Here is a 13773-nt window from a genome sequence, read left to right on the forward strand (position 1 = left end):
AAATATTAGAGGGACTCAATGCCAAGCCTGTAAGCACTATGGGCAGGACCAGTCCCTCCAGCTGCTCATTCTCCCCACCTTTGAGCTCCTCATGGCTGTTTGCCCTCTGTGAGAAGTCAAGCCAGGCCAGACTGCATGCCTTTGCCTGGTTTTTTTCCTATATGCTCTCTACCCTTCCTGATGATATCTTCTCCTCCTCCCTGCCCCCCAACCGTAAAATCCCCAATTTAAACAGATCCACCTCTGTCCTCTCTGCTACTCACTGCACTGGCTGCCAAAAACACCTGTATTCCAGTCTCTGAGATTATCCCCTGCTCCTGGTTCTTGCAGATCACAACCCATGGAACAGATGCCCATCTTCCCCTACAGCTCCTGAGGACTGCCCTAGTGCTCTCAGCAGGACCACCTTTCTTGCATCCATAATTGCAGCAGAAACCCTAAAGGTCCCAAATAAGACGAAAGGAAGCACAGTTTGGGGCACAGGAGTCAGTGTTGCTGGTCTTCCTGATGGGAGTTGAAGACTGTTGAAACCATCCTATTTCATGATTTTTTGTCCCCTTAATCGTCCTACTTCTTCTGGAGTGCTGCAAGCCTGCCAGGAAGTAGGCTGACCTAGAGAGAGAAACAGATACATTTTTGGTGATGAGAAGGGAGCAAGAAATGGGAGGGTTTCTCACTGGTAAGAAATATCCTTTACAGAACAGCATTAAATTTGGCAGTTCTGAGAAATCTCTCTGGATCTCCTAACCCCATCATATGTCATGACTAAATGATAAAGCATGTTGTTATCTCATTAAACAACAGTGACAAAATCCAGAAAGTAGGACACTGCTTTCTCCTGAGTAGTGCTGCCTCTCAGCCAAAGCCCAGGTGGGCTGCAGGAGGACTTTTGCCACTGATATTAAAAAATTATATGGTCTCACCCTCCATCATAACCACTGTGAGTAAAAACAGTTGCAAAGTAAAGCAGGTAGATGATCAATCAACACTACAGGGAAGAGCAGGGGTCTGTTATGTGAGTCAAAACCTATCTCACAAATGGCAAAACTTTCCATACTGAAGGAAAGACTGAATGGTTGAAGCTGAGTAGATTTTCACATAATTTCCAGAAATTTCATATTTCAATAAGATCATTATGATCTTTTGTAGGGCCACAACTGCCAAGCATTTAAGCAGACACAACTAAAAAAGATCTTTTTAAACTGAAATCAAAAAAGAAATGCAAAAAAATAAGGATTAAATTAATCTTCTGCTTAGAACTTTCGTTCTTTGATATTTCACGTTAGCAAACTACATGCATATGTTCACACATACTTTGTATTAATTGACACATTTTTAGCTTTTTTAGTTGCCCTTCTGCTGTGGCCTCGTGTAACAGAAGGGTGTCGTGGCTCTGCTTTGGATGGACACTGAAGTGCTTGCAGACCTCAAGTACTTCCACTGCAGCTGAGACCATTAAGTTCCCTGTGCTAGAGGTGCCCATAAAGCCTTTACCAGAGGAGGCCTATTCTATTTCTCCCAACTAACCTCTAAAATTCAACTTTTTTCCCATCATTCCCTTTCTTGCAAGAAATAGAATGTAATCAAAACCAACATTACCACTCCTCCCCACTCCAGTCCAACTAACTTCTTCCACCCCATTAAGTGTTATGCCCACTCCTTCCCACCCCAATACATGCTGTTGATTTTAGGAACCTACATAAGGTCAATTTCTGTATTTATGCTTTTATTTATTCAATTATGACAGTGGTATTTCCTCTGTTTTTCCATATAACTATGTAATATTTCACAATATGTCTTCTTTACACCACTGTGGTATTTTATCATAACTATTTGGTCAGATAGCAGTTATTTCAGTAATAGAATGCCTGCAATTTTCTGTAATTTCTGTACTATCTAAATAGGATTATACAACCTGTGTTAATAATTGATCATTCCCACACAATGTTTACTAATGTAGCTATGTTGAATCTTGTGTAAATGAGGAAAACAAAAGGTAGAGAGTTTAAATGGCTTGCCACAGGGCTTGCCAAGAGTCAGTACTGAAGCTAGACACAAAAAAAAAAACTGCACCAGACTGTTTCTGGATTTGTGATTTCTCCTCCGAGTGCTAGGCCAGTCCAAAACAAATGAGCACAGGATTATCACCAGAATGTATAGTATTAGATAGCTGATGCTGTTTTAAAAGTAATTCCAGATAATGAAAAATATAGCTGCAAGGTTCTGCAAATATGGCAAGTTCCCGAGAGAAGGCTGGGGCTGCTGATGCCACCATGGTTCATCAACAGGATAAGCATACATCTCTGTCTTTGCTAACAAGCCATAGAGCAGAATCAAGGCTGACACGTTTAACTACTTTTAATCTCTTTTCTAATAGGATTAAATCTACTCTTCAGAGAAATTTACATATTTTACATTGTGATGCAAAGCTGAGCTTCTGCTTTATTCAATTACAGAGCATGTCATATAGGAGGGACCATAGTGCACCCAGCTCAACCAATACACTTATTTCTAGCCATGAGTATTTTTCCAGGTTTAAACTTTTCTGTGTAGAATGTTTTGGCCAACAATTCTTTCAATTCTTCTGGCTACATATACTTGAGTTACTGCAGAACTTACTCAGAAAAATTTCTGTAGGCAAAATATGATCACAACATTGCGAAAAATCAGGTTTTTTTTTTTAGACTTTTTTCCCACATTTTAGTATGTACCTATTTTTCTAGGTTTGAGACAAAGAAGCTTATGTTTCAAAGGTGTTTCAAAATTTTTAGCAGATTCCAAAAAAGACTGAAAAGATTTCTTTAAAGTGAGACGCTTTGGTATCTCTCCCCACACCCAATTAAAACGCTGGGCTGTGGTTCATTAGAATGCTACCAACAGCATAGCACCAACTAATCTTCAGTTGTTCCAAAAGACTCCAGTAAAAGTGAAAGTGTGAAGAAGTCATTACACAAAATCCTTGCAAAAGTAGCATGATGCTTTTGAACTGCATAACACTGAGCCTCAGAGCTACTGGCAATCTACACTGAAAATGGATAGTCAACTCAGAAATACCTAAAATCATACGCTTAAAAAATGGGAGATACTGGTAAATCATGCCAGAAAGCAAAATCAGATGCAGCCTAAATTACATAGCACAGTAAAATCCACTTCTATAAAGAATTAACACCAAAGAATCCAGAAGTCAAGTTCTTCACCTGCTGAAAGAGAATTTTCTCCTGAATTTAAAATAATTACCATAATTGGCCTCTTTTTTTTTTTTCTGAGTGCAAAGGAAGATGCCAAAAGAAAAAAAAAAAAAAAAACCCACAAGAAAAAAAAAACCACCGAAGTCCGTGTCATCTGAAAAAAAGATGACTACTGGCTGGTTTCTAGTGGTAAGCCTTAAATGTCATAAAGAGAAAAGGAATGGGAGATAGCCTAAAGGAAGGGAAGGCGGGAACAGCCCTCATGAGGGTTCCGCTCCGGCTGCAGATGCCCCGCCAACCCTGCCGGCAGGACCCCACCGCTGCAGCCTCTGGGCACCCGCCACGCTGGGTGCTCGCTGGAGCTTACTGAAATCCCTGGACCGCAGTGACCTCTAGGGGTGAATTGTACATCTGCAGGATTCCCCCAGTTTTGAAGGAAAAGTTTTTCTTCTACACAAAAAGAGTCTTAGGATTTATATTGAGGGTCACCCAAAAATTCCTCCATGAGTACCTCGACAGTATCCAGATATTTGAAACAGTGATAAGTATTTCCAAATATGAACATGATACAAAAAGGTTGCTTTACAGAAAACAGGTTAATGCAATGATCTGAGAACGTGATCTCAGAGTGGAAGAAAATAAAAATAAAAAGTAAAGTCAGACCTTCTGTCTGTTGAATATAGTGGCAAAATTCACAGCTGCCTTAGTGAGTGAAGGATGCAATGGACTTTCATCCATTTTTTACTACCCAAACAAAATGCAGACATAGTCCTGCAAGAATAATGCTCTAAAAACACCCCAGCAAACCTTCGCACCTAAAAGCAGGTAATTTGTAAGTGTTGTTCTGTGATAACCCATTCTTCACTAAAAACACTGAGAATCCAATTACCATTTACTCAGGGACTCCTTTTTCTTGCTGGATCATCTTAAAAAGTCTGTAAGGCAGAGAAATGTATGCTGCCAGGTTATGTTTTAGTACATTGCATGAGGAATTAAAAGCTCAGTTCCTGCTATTTGTAGAAATTGTGTAATCATTTTTTAGCATGCATTAAAAATTACAGGGAACTGGAATAGGTTAAATTAATGATTGTATTACTGTTCAATTAAGATACAGTTGAATTCTAAGGGAAAAGACAGGACTATAAACTGGAGGTTGTAATTTACAAATCCCACTTCCAGTCCTATGACAGCTGTAAAGGAAACCTTCCCATCTGACCATCCAGGACCCACTCTGGCAGTCACACTTCTACCACCCAAGAGTTTCACCCCAGCTAGTGCCAAACACCCTTTGCAGTGGATGTCTCCAGTGAGTCAATGGGTGGCCTCACTAGACTCCCTAAATACACCACTCTCACAAAGTCAGACCAGTTTTCCTTACAGGCTCAGCCACAGGTTTCCTGTAACAGAGCCTCAGACATCTGATTTCTCTAAGTACTTCAATCATGGCACAGTCACACATAACCAACTCGAGATCAAGCTGGGTGCTGCCAAGGAGGGACCCTGAACCAAACGGTCCCTGGACTTTTGTATCCGCAGTCCATGCACACAGTAGTCTGGGGGCTTCCTCCTGCTGTATCTCTGAGTGGCCGGTCACCTGGCTGGTGCCACAGGTTCCCATGCCCTTTGTTGTGCAAAGGGGTCAGTGCCAGATCACTGCTCTTGCTGGGAACTCCAGCCATTTCCCCATACACAAAGTACAAGCTGCAACTAGCACTGCAGCAGCACACAAACTACTCGCATTAAGTGTATTCCTCAACACCAAATGCCACTAAGCTTGAAGCTCTGACTTTCTGGCTATTCAAAGGCTTTTTTCCAGAGGTAGCCTGGCCTGTACTGGTATTTCAGAGGTAAGCATTCATACAGAAAGGGGTTACACAGAGAAACAGTTTTATGGTCTTTTTACTGAACATGGAGGATTTCCTCATGTTAGCAGAGGTGTAACATGGCTATATGTCTGTACACCCTGGCAGAACCTGAGGGCTCTCACCACAGGGTTGCCCATGGTGTCTGAAGACACAGCTTGTAAAGATTTATGAAGTGTGGATGTTATATGTTTGGATCCAGTGTTTGAGATGAGAGGAGGAGGTGACACATAGTGGTCCTAAGGAGAAGACGGAAAGTGTGATGATCTGTCCAGATTGTCTGCTCAGGAATGGGCTTCCATCTTCTTCCACCATGGCTGATCCTTGTACATTCAAAGGTATTTAGACAACTCATCTGGTTGTTTCTCCAAAGTAATTTTATTGCCATTAAAATTTAAAAAAACATGAACTCCTCTGCAAGGGAAAAAAAAATCACAAAAAAAATAGACCAGCTAGTTGGGACTTAGTTGACACAAGACCACAGACAGGGGAAATACTGCCTGGTATGAAATGAAAAAAAAAAAATTTTAAAAGGCCCAATGCTTCTTTAAGCAAGGGACAATCAGAGAAAAACAGCCTTGTAAATCAATCATCCATTACAAACCAGAACACATTGGCATATGAGTCTGCAGTCACTTAGGATGGGGACAAAGTCTCCTGATGCCAGCACTGCTTGATGCTTTCTGAGACATCGGGTCATTTCACTGAAAGGTGAAGGCTGCAGATAGAACAGAACATATATGAAAATTAATTTAAAAGAAGGGGAAAATCATCTTGTGAGTGTTGTTGGGATGATTACAGGTAAATGCAATGCATTGACTAAGTAACAAGCAGGAGGGGGAGGGTAGCATAACTGAGCTTACTGCATACAACAAAACCAGCATTCAAAGCAATTGATGATATTTTCATAACCTTACTGGAAACAGGAAAAGACACAGATTCAAACAAAAGTTAAGTGACATAACATAAGAGGTCGCTCTAGAATAGAATTACGAGGCCCTGGAAGCTCCCGTTAACCTTGTGGGGTGACAAACAATCAGGAAAAACAGCTGCCCTGTAGTGGAAGAAAATTATACCAGATTGCAAACTGGGTTAGTTTTTTCCCCCTGCATGCAGCTTTTTCAAAAATATATAACGTTTATACATATATGCCCAAAACAGCTCTTATATTTTTTCTCTTCTCCCATTGATACTAAAAAATATCAGATGGAACCAGACTTGACCTAATAGCAATGTGCCAAGGTGGAACAAACTCTCACATGAGAAACAGATGGAATCTTCACCAGTTACATTCAATTACTGGGGAAAATACTATTGCCCGTGGTAAGTAGTGCAGCTTCACTTAACACACGTCTCAGTTTGAGACAAGTTTAGGGGGAAATGCCCTGGAAGGGATGTCTCCTCCACAGAAGAAAGGTTTCAACATTCCCTCCCCCCACCAGTATGAAAGGAATTTCTTGGAGGAAAGTGAAAAAAACTATTTATTTAACAAGCAGAGGAATTGTTTCCTGGTTGGCACAGGAAACAATTGAGTAATGTTAGATAATAAACCAACCCCCTCTCTCTGCAGAGAAAGCTGGTGGATTTAGAGCTCCTTCTGTAGTTGGCTCGGCCCCTCCCGAGGTCCAAGGCCAGGATGCAGCATCCCTGCAGCCTCACTGCTGGTCCACGGGGTCTGATGATCTGGTTCTTGGATCACAGCCAGGCCGAACAGCTCCAGAAGAGGAAGAAGTTACCAGAGGATTTTGGTATGCCAGTATGGGAAAATTTCTTGCCTCAGCTAACAGGCTAGCTAAAAGCAGGAGGGTGTTCCCTCAGCTCTGCAGTGGTGAGAACACAGGGGAGTGTGTGTGAGTCCTTGAACACAAACTGCGCTGAAGAATTCGCCTGGCTTCTCTCCCCTCTCTTCTGCACCCAGCTTAAAGCTGCAGGACCCATGTCTGGGCATAAAGCAGACGATAGTGAAATACAGTATTATCATAAAATCACCCCAAGACAGGTTATCAAATGGGGAAGGGAGGGGTGGGAGATAGCAAGTGGGTGGTTTCACCAAACTACTAAAAAATACGAAGATCAATGGAAAACAACCAAATCTATCTATGGCACCAAACAACAAGGCCCCCTCCTGTTCCCTGAGTGTCTTTACTCTGTCTTCAGTAGCTTTTAATCTGCCTTTCCAAATGAAACCTCTTCTGGCAAGGTTACTTTTCTTATACTTAATTTCCGTTTACACAAGGAAGTGAGTTATTGTCTGTTTTCTCAACTGTACAGTGATATCGTCTTCACTAAATATTGGCTCTCAGCTCTTTCCTCAAACTTGTGGCTCTTCCTACAGTATATGACTTGCTTTCATTGAAAGAAAGTTTGCCATTTTGTTAATAAAATTCACATTTTTAAAGAAAGAAACTGAAACCTCTCTTCAAATTACCTACACTCATATAAACTAATTATGCTAGTTTGGTAATGAATATGTCAAACTCCAATGGTGATTTGCACTTTACACTGGCTCTGTGTGGGTTTGCAATAACATTTGCTACACTAAAAACATGAGGTGAAATCTTGGCCTCATTTGAATCAATGATTTTTTTCTCTTTCAGCTTCCTCAGGCCTGTGCCGCGTTGGTGCCTACTGAATTCAGAGGTATTATCTGATTGATGTGACCATGGCCATATGGACACATCCTTTGCCACATGGCATCACAAATTAGAATCTGATATTTTTCCCCCAAGAAGTGTAAGGTGTGTACACTATATGATGGTGCCATAAAATATTTATTTATGTTAAGCCCCTGCTCCCATGAAAATCAACAGTAAAGAATTGTGGTGATCTCAAAGGGACAGGATTTCACCCTAAAACATATAGAAGGGCAGTTCTCTAATTGGGGAGCGCAGAGGAGCTAAGCTTGAGTCCTGGAAGCAGCTTTGATGCAGAGTTTTCTTCATACAGATGTGTAAATATAGTCCATTGCCTTTTTGCTCCTCTATTCCATCTTTTGACTGCTTTACAACACAAACATTTTCTGCTTTTTGTTACACAAGTGTCAGATTTGCTTCCCCTCCACTGTCTTTCCCCTAAAGTAAGGGGCATCCATCAAGCCAGCCGTAACTAGGTAAAGCTGAGCAGTTTGATACGCATGGGATCAGGGAAGACTGAGTCTTGCTCCATTATGTCAATCATTTATGGCTTCCAGCAACTATCTTGAGGAAAGGGATGAACACTCCTTTTATTTTCTCAGTTTCCTGTTATTTTATTCAGGATTTTGTTGTTAGAGCAATTACAATAATACTTGAGAAAAAGAGAAGTCAAGTAACAAATATGGAGAAAATAGAAGTATGGGAAGGAGAAGGAAATGTCTCTGTATAAAAACATAACATGCAGCTAGGGAGTGTCTCAGATATGTTCTGCTTCGGTGAGCACTCGTGCAGTATTCATTCAGCCTTAAGAAGGATGTTTTCTCCAAGGTGCAGACCGTATAACTATCTCAGAAAAGTTTTATGCCTAGCACTTCTTTTAAAGATAAAATAATTTAGGTTGCTGGCTAAACTGGCCTCAAATAATGCTGAACTTTACCATCTTCTTTCTCTCTTACCCCACCCCTTAGGTACATCTCACCCACTGCCCTCCTTCAGCTACCTCTGTTGCCTTCAACTCCCCAGTGAATTAAAGCAGCTCTCTCCAGGTTAGGTACTCCACAGCTATCATCATCCCCTGGGTCTCTTTCTGAGCCTCATAGTCTCAAAATCTATTTTCCAGACCTATCTTTAGAAAGAGCATACTGTGAAGCAGTGGGACCAACTCAGATTTCAAAGAATGACAGAATGACCCTTAAGATCATCTAGTTCCAACCTCCCCACTATGGCCAGGGACACCTTTCAGTACACCAGGTTGCTCAAAGCCCCACACAACCTGCCCCTGAACACTTCCAGTGATGGGCCACGCACAACTTCTCTGGATATCCTGTTCCATTGGCTCACCAAACTCATATTCTTCCTAATATCTTACCTAAATCCACCCTCTTTTGGTTTAAAGCCATTTCAATTTTAGGCCATTTCAACCCATTACCCTGGTCTTTACATGCCAGCATCGCCAGTGCTTGCTAATGATCACATGGCAACATCCCTGGGCAAGCTACAGACAAGAGGGCAGTGGGTCTCTCTTCTCTGTATGGATCACTAGCACAGAACTGCTATGGGGAAAATGCAAAATATTATGTGGTAGTATAGAATCACAGAAATTTCTGTTTAAAGCTTCAGAAAACTCTGTAAAAGGAAAGCTTTTCAATAACCCTGGGTTTCTCTTAATGTGCTTTTTGAAGTCCACACAAAGACAATTAAATGCCTAAAATGTGTAACTAACACAAAATCCCAGTGGCTGCTGGTGAAGAAATCCTGTCTAGACTTTTGCATGTAACTTCCAGTGCTGTGGCTATGCTGCTTTATATTATGGAGCCTGTGGTACATTGACATAATAAAGTGGTTTGTAAAAGAACTGAAGGCTGAATCAATCCTGGGAGCAGCTGTGGACAGCTAATAGCATTAAAGGAGTTTAGACAGAATAATGAAAGCATCATAGCTGAAAAAAAGTAATGCAACAAGTTTTTATTTCAGTGTCATTTCTGCAATAACAACAAAAATTAAACAGAGTAAGTTTCTTGATGAGAGGCTAAATCTAATAGGGAAATTGGACCACTGCTTAGACATCAAGGTATCTTTCAAACCACTTATGTTTTTATAACTGTTGTGGAGACGTTGCTTGCCTCCCAAAGACTGTAAAACTCATGATTTCTGTTAAGATATCATCTCAGCTTCTTAACAATAAAACACTCAAGACAACAGAAATGGTGTTTTTCTACTTATTGTTCAAGATCTCACTAACAAAAGGGTACACAGAAATTTGATGCTTTCTTGAGTTTATATAGTGTCGGTTTTACCTCCAATGTTTCATTTGGCATGCCTGCCAGTGCTAGCACTGGACTGTAAAGTAAACAAATGAAGTTTTGTGGGGAGAAAATATTCACTCAAGAGTTTCCATTGCTGAATATTGCAGAAACCCAGGAAAGGAATATTTAAGAAAAGCCAGTGGGCAATCTTCATTCATTTCTACTTCCAGTATCTTTTCCAAATCCTTTCTTTCATCAGCTACTTTAACTCCTAATAAAAAAAAATCAATACAGTAAATTAAGAAAATAAAATCTTCAATCCCTAATGTACTTTATCCAAAAGTGTCACCAGGGTCTCATTCAGTGCAGTTGGCTGAAGCTGCAAGGCTAATGTTCATGTCCATTAGTGAATATTAGAGTTGGTCTGATCTCTAATTTTAGTCATCTTGTCTTCAATAGCCTGTAGGTTTTCTTTGGCAGGCTGTTTGTAATGCTAATGAATTGATCACTGCTGGATTGCTCAAGAACTACATCAGCTTTATAGACAGTGTGTTTAAGCTCCCTCAGATTTATATTCACTCAGCTGTTCCAGTTACCTCAGCCCTGTGCTGCAAGTGCTTGCCATAAAGAAATGAAAGCACCCAAGCTAAACAGAATGGGTTTTTATCAACCAAATGTTTTAACAATTTTAATGTTTTGGGGGTTTTTTTCTGTCTAGGATTCAAGGTCTATCCAGGTTTCAAGTAGTGAGGTTTGTAGTATCCTTAATATAGTCTTTGAGGTAATAGAATGAACTAAGGGTGTGTCAAATAGAGAAAAAAGGATTCCTGCACCATCAGTACTGCAGTTTCTATAATCCAAGGCACCAGGTCAATAAAACAAATGGTACAGGAAAGAAGAATGGCATGAAATAGTAAGGCACTTGGCATTGCAACAGGTAAACAGCAGGATGCTGTTGTGGTATTTTTGTAGGCATTGTGAGACACAATCAATTTAAGGAGATTTTCCTAATTATTCAAGGGGTACCTGGATACACTAGTGATTCAAATTCAGGACAAACAAGGAGAGCATTCATATTACAGGATATGACCGATATTTTCTTAACCCAGCCTACAGTTTTAAGGCTATTAGATCACATCACTGCTTGAGCAGGGCACGAATGCTCCGTTAGACAAAGTTAGTGGTTGATTTTTTAGTAAGTTAGGTCAGATTAGTAAATATAAATGACAATGAAAACTTGTCTAATATCAACATGCATGCTACTCTAAAAGTCTAGCTATCATTCAGAGTGTGTCTAGAACAGAATGACAAAGAGAATGCTGCTTCATACTAGAACAACTTGCTTTCAAATTTTAGGTCCATTGTCACTTTCACTAAAACCAAAATTTTGTGTTTCATTCTCTTTCACACTCTTTGGGTTGATCACAGAGTTTTCAAGAGCTGACAGATTTTTTGTATCACTGAGATCAATCAGTAGGATCTATATCAAAATCCTGTAGGATCTTCTAACCCTACATAAGCTTTGGAACATTTCTCTTATTTCACACAACTGGGTCTAGAGCTTAGAACATCTCGGCACCAAGCTAACATTGAAATACAAAAGAACAGCTCAGGAGAAAGGGAGGTGAGTCTGCTGCTATTCAGCTTTAAAAACACATATTTCAAATTATCCAGTAGTTAATTTAATCTGACAAATGCTGATGGTCTACATGAAATGAATTTTTATGCCTGTCTAGCTCTTGGTAAAAAATTCCAGCACTAAACGGATTTTGACTTTAGTCACAACTTCTCATCTTAAATATATCTGCTGAAACAGGCTCAAGCACTATGATTGATTCTGCTGAACAGCCCATTCATGCCCACATTACCACTAACAGTCTCACTGAAATTTTGCCTACAGGTAAAATTAGGATCCAGCTTCATATTCCCAAAGCATCTCTTTCAGTATGCAAATGCTTGCCATGGCAACACTCATCACAACACTGGTGTTGCTTTGAGTGCCTACCTACTCCCCACGAAGGAGACCTGGTCCTCCAGAGCTTTTATTCTGCCACAACTCAAAGCTTTTCATCTCCGCTGGAAAGGGAAAAAAAAGGAGTGGGACATAAACATTTATTAGCACATTAGTTTATGTAATTTCTGCAACACAAAAACATAGAAGAAGCAGCTGTCACCTGCTATTTCGGATTATGGCTCTTCAATATTCTTTATGAGGACACCTTTAACCTTCAGTCATGTTTCTGATCAGTCTTTAGCCTTTTACAATGAGCCAAGCAAAGTAGAATTTTTTTTATTAATACTGTTGATTGGCATTTGAAGGACAGTTTTCCTCTGGGAAAAACCTGCCATGTTTTGCTGCAGTAACATATGTTTGGGGTGGCAGGGGTACGGTATTTGTTATCAACCATATGATGGAAAAATGTTAGATAGTAAAACAATCTGATCTGTGTCAGAAGGAGTGAAAACCTTGAACAATGGAAACAATCAGAATGTTTAGGTATCACTTTGGTGAGGTTTGAGATGGCTCAAAAGCACTATTGGGAAATTGGATGTTTGTAGTGCTTGATATTGGAAGCTTGGGGTATTTGATATTAAGAATGTTATATTAATTTTCTGAAATATTAATTTTCCTTGGAAGTAGTTTTTTGATGAGGTGAAAGAGCTATTGAAATAATTCACACTCCAAATGCAAAAGGTCAATATTTTAAAAAAAACACCTGAACAAAAAAAAGATTGAAAAAAACTAAACCAATCTTGGTCTTCCTTATTCTGCTATTATGTTCTGTTATTCACTCTAGCACAGATGACAGCTGACTGTCATGGTTTAACTCCAACCAGCAACCAAGACCCATGCAGCTACTCACTCACTCACCCCTGGTGGAATAGGGGGGAGAATCAGAAGACTAAAAGAGAAAAAACTGCTGGGTTGAGGTAAAGACACTTTATTGGTAAAGCAAGAGTTGCATGTACAAGCAGAGCAAAAAAAACCTAATTTATTCACCGCTTCTCATGGGTGGACAGGTGTTCAGCCATCTCCAGAAAAGCTGGACTCCATCATACATAATGGTGCCTTGGGAAGACAAACGCCGGAACTTCAGATACCCTTCCCTTCCTCCTTCCGTCCGTCACTTTATATACTGAGCATGAAGCCATATTGTCTGGGATATCCCTTTGTTCAGCTGAGGTCAGCTGTCTCAGCTGTGTCCCCTCCCAGTTTCTTGTGCACACCCAGACTACTCGCTAGTGGGGCAGTATGACAAGCAGAAAAGGCTTTGAGGCTGTGCAAGCACTGCTCAACAGTAAGTAAAACATCCCTGTATTATCAATGCTGTCTACAGCACAAATCCAAAACATGGCTCCATACTAGCTACTAGGAAGAAAATTAACTCAAACCCAGCCAAAAGCAGCCCACTGAATTACAGGGAAATAGGAATTTTAAAATGTATTTTATAATTGCAAACACTGAAACAAAATAAACAAAATAAAAAAGGTACCCTTAGGAAGACAGAGAAATTCTCTGATGCCATTGGTCATCTGAAGGATTTTCCTTGCTGATGTGATTCCTTAATGTGTAGCCCCTTTCCCACAGACCGTACGCGTGGCAGGGACACACTCGCCTGGGGATACTCCCGGCGCCACAGGTGCCTCGTGACCCACTTCTCCCATGCTGGCCCCTTCCAGCCGCCCGCAGTCGCTTTCGCTCCTATCCAAAACAGAACTCGTTACTATGGAAACTGCGATAGAGCCGTCCATTGTAGGAGCTGTCTTCCCACCCACAAGGGTTCCCAGGGGCGCAGCCCCCCCTCTGCTAGCACCCATGGGGGTCAGGTCACCGCCCGCGCGC

At 40.7% G+C, this 13773-nt stretch overlaps 1 long non-coding RNA gene across 1 annotated transcript; it reads right to left on the minus strand.

The window, feature by feature from the left end:
* Positions 1-5409: 5409 nt before the first annotated feature.
* On the minus strand, positions 5410-13328 carry LOC108446182. Its single transcript, XR_001861305.1, has 2 exons — positions 6606-13328; positions 5410-5768 (listed from the first exon to the last, which is right to left on the minus strand). It is a non-coding gene; the product is annotated as an uncharacterized LOC108446182 (long non-coding RNA).
* Between the last annotated feature and the right edge of the window lie 445 nt (positions 13329-13773).

This window comes from Corvus brachyrhynchos, unplaced genomic scaffold, assembly GCF_000691975.1.
Source record: "Corvus brachyrhynchos isolate BGI_N302 unplaced genomic scaffold, ASM69197v1 scaffold264, whole genome shotgun sequence".
Lineage (NCBI taxonomy): Eukaryota > Metazoa > Chordata > Aves > Passeriformes > Corvidae > Corvus > Corvus brachyrhynchos.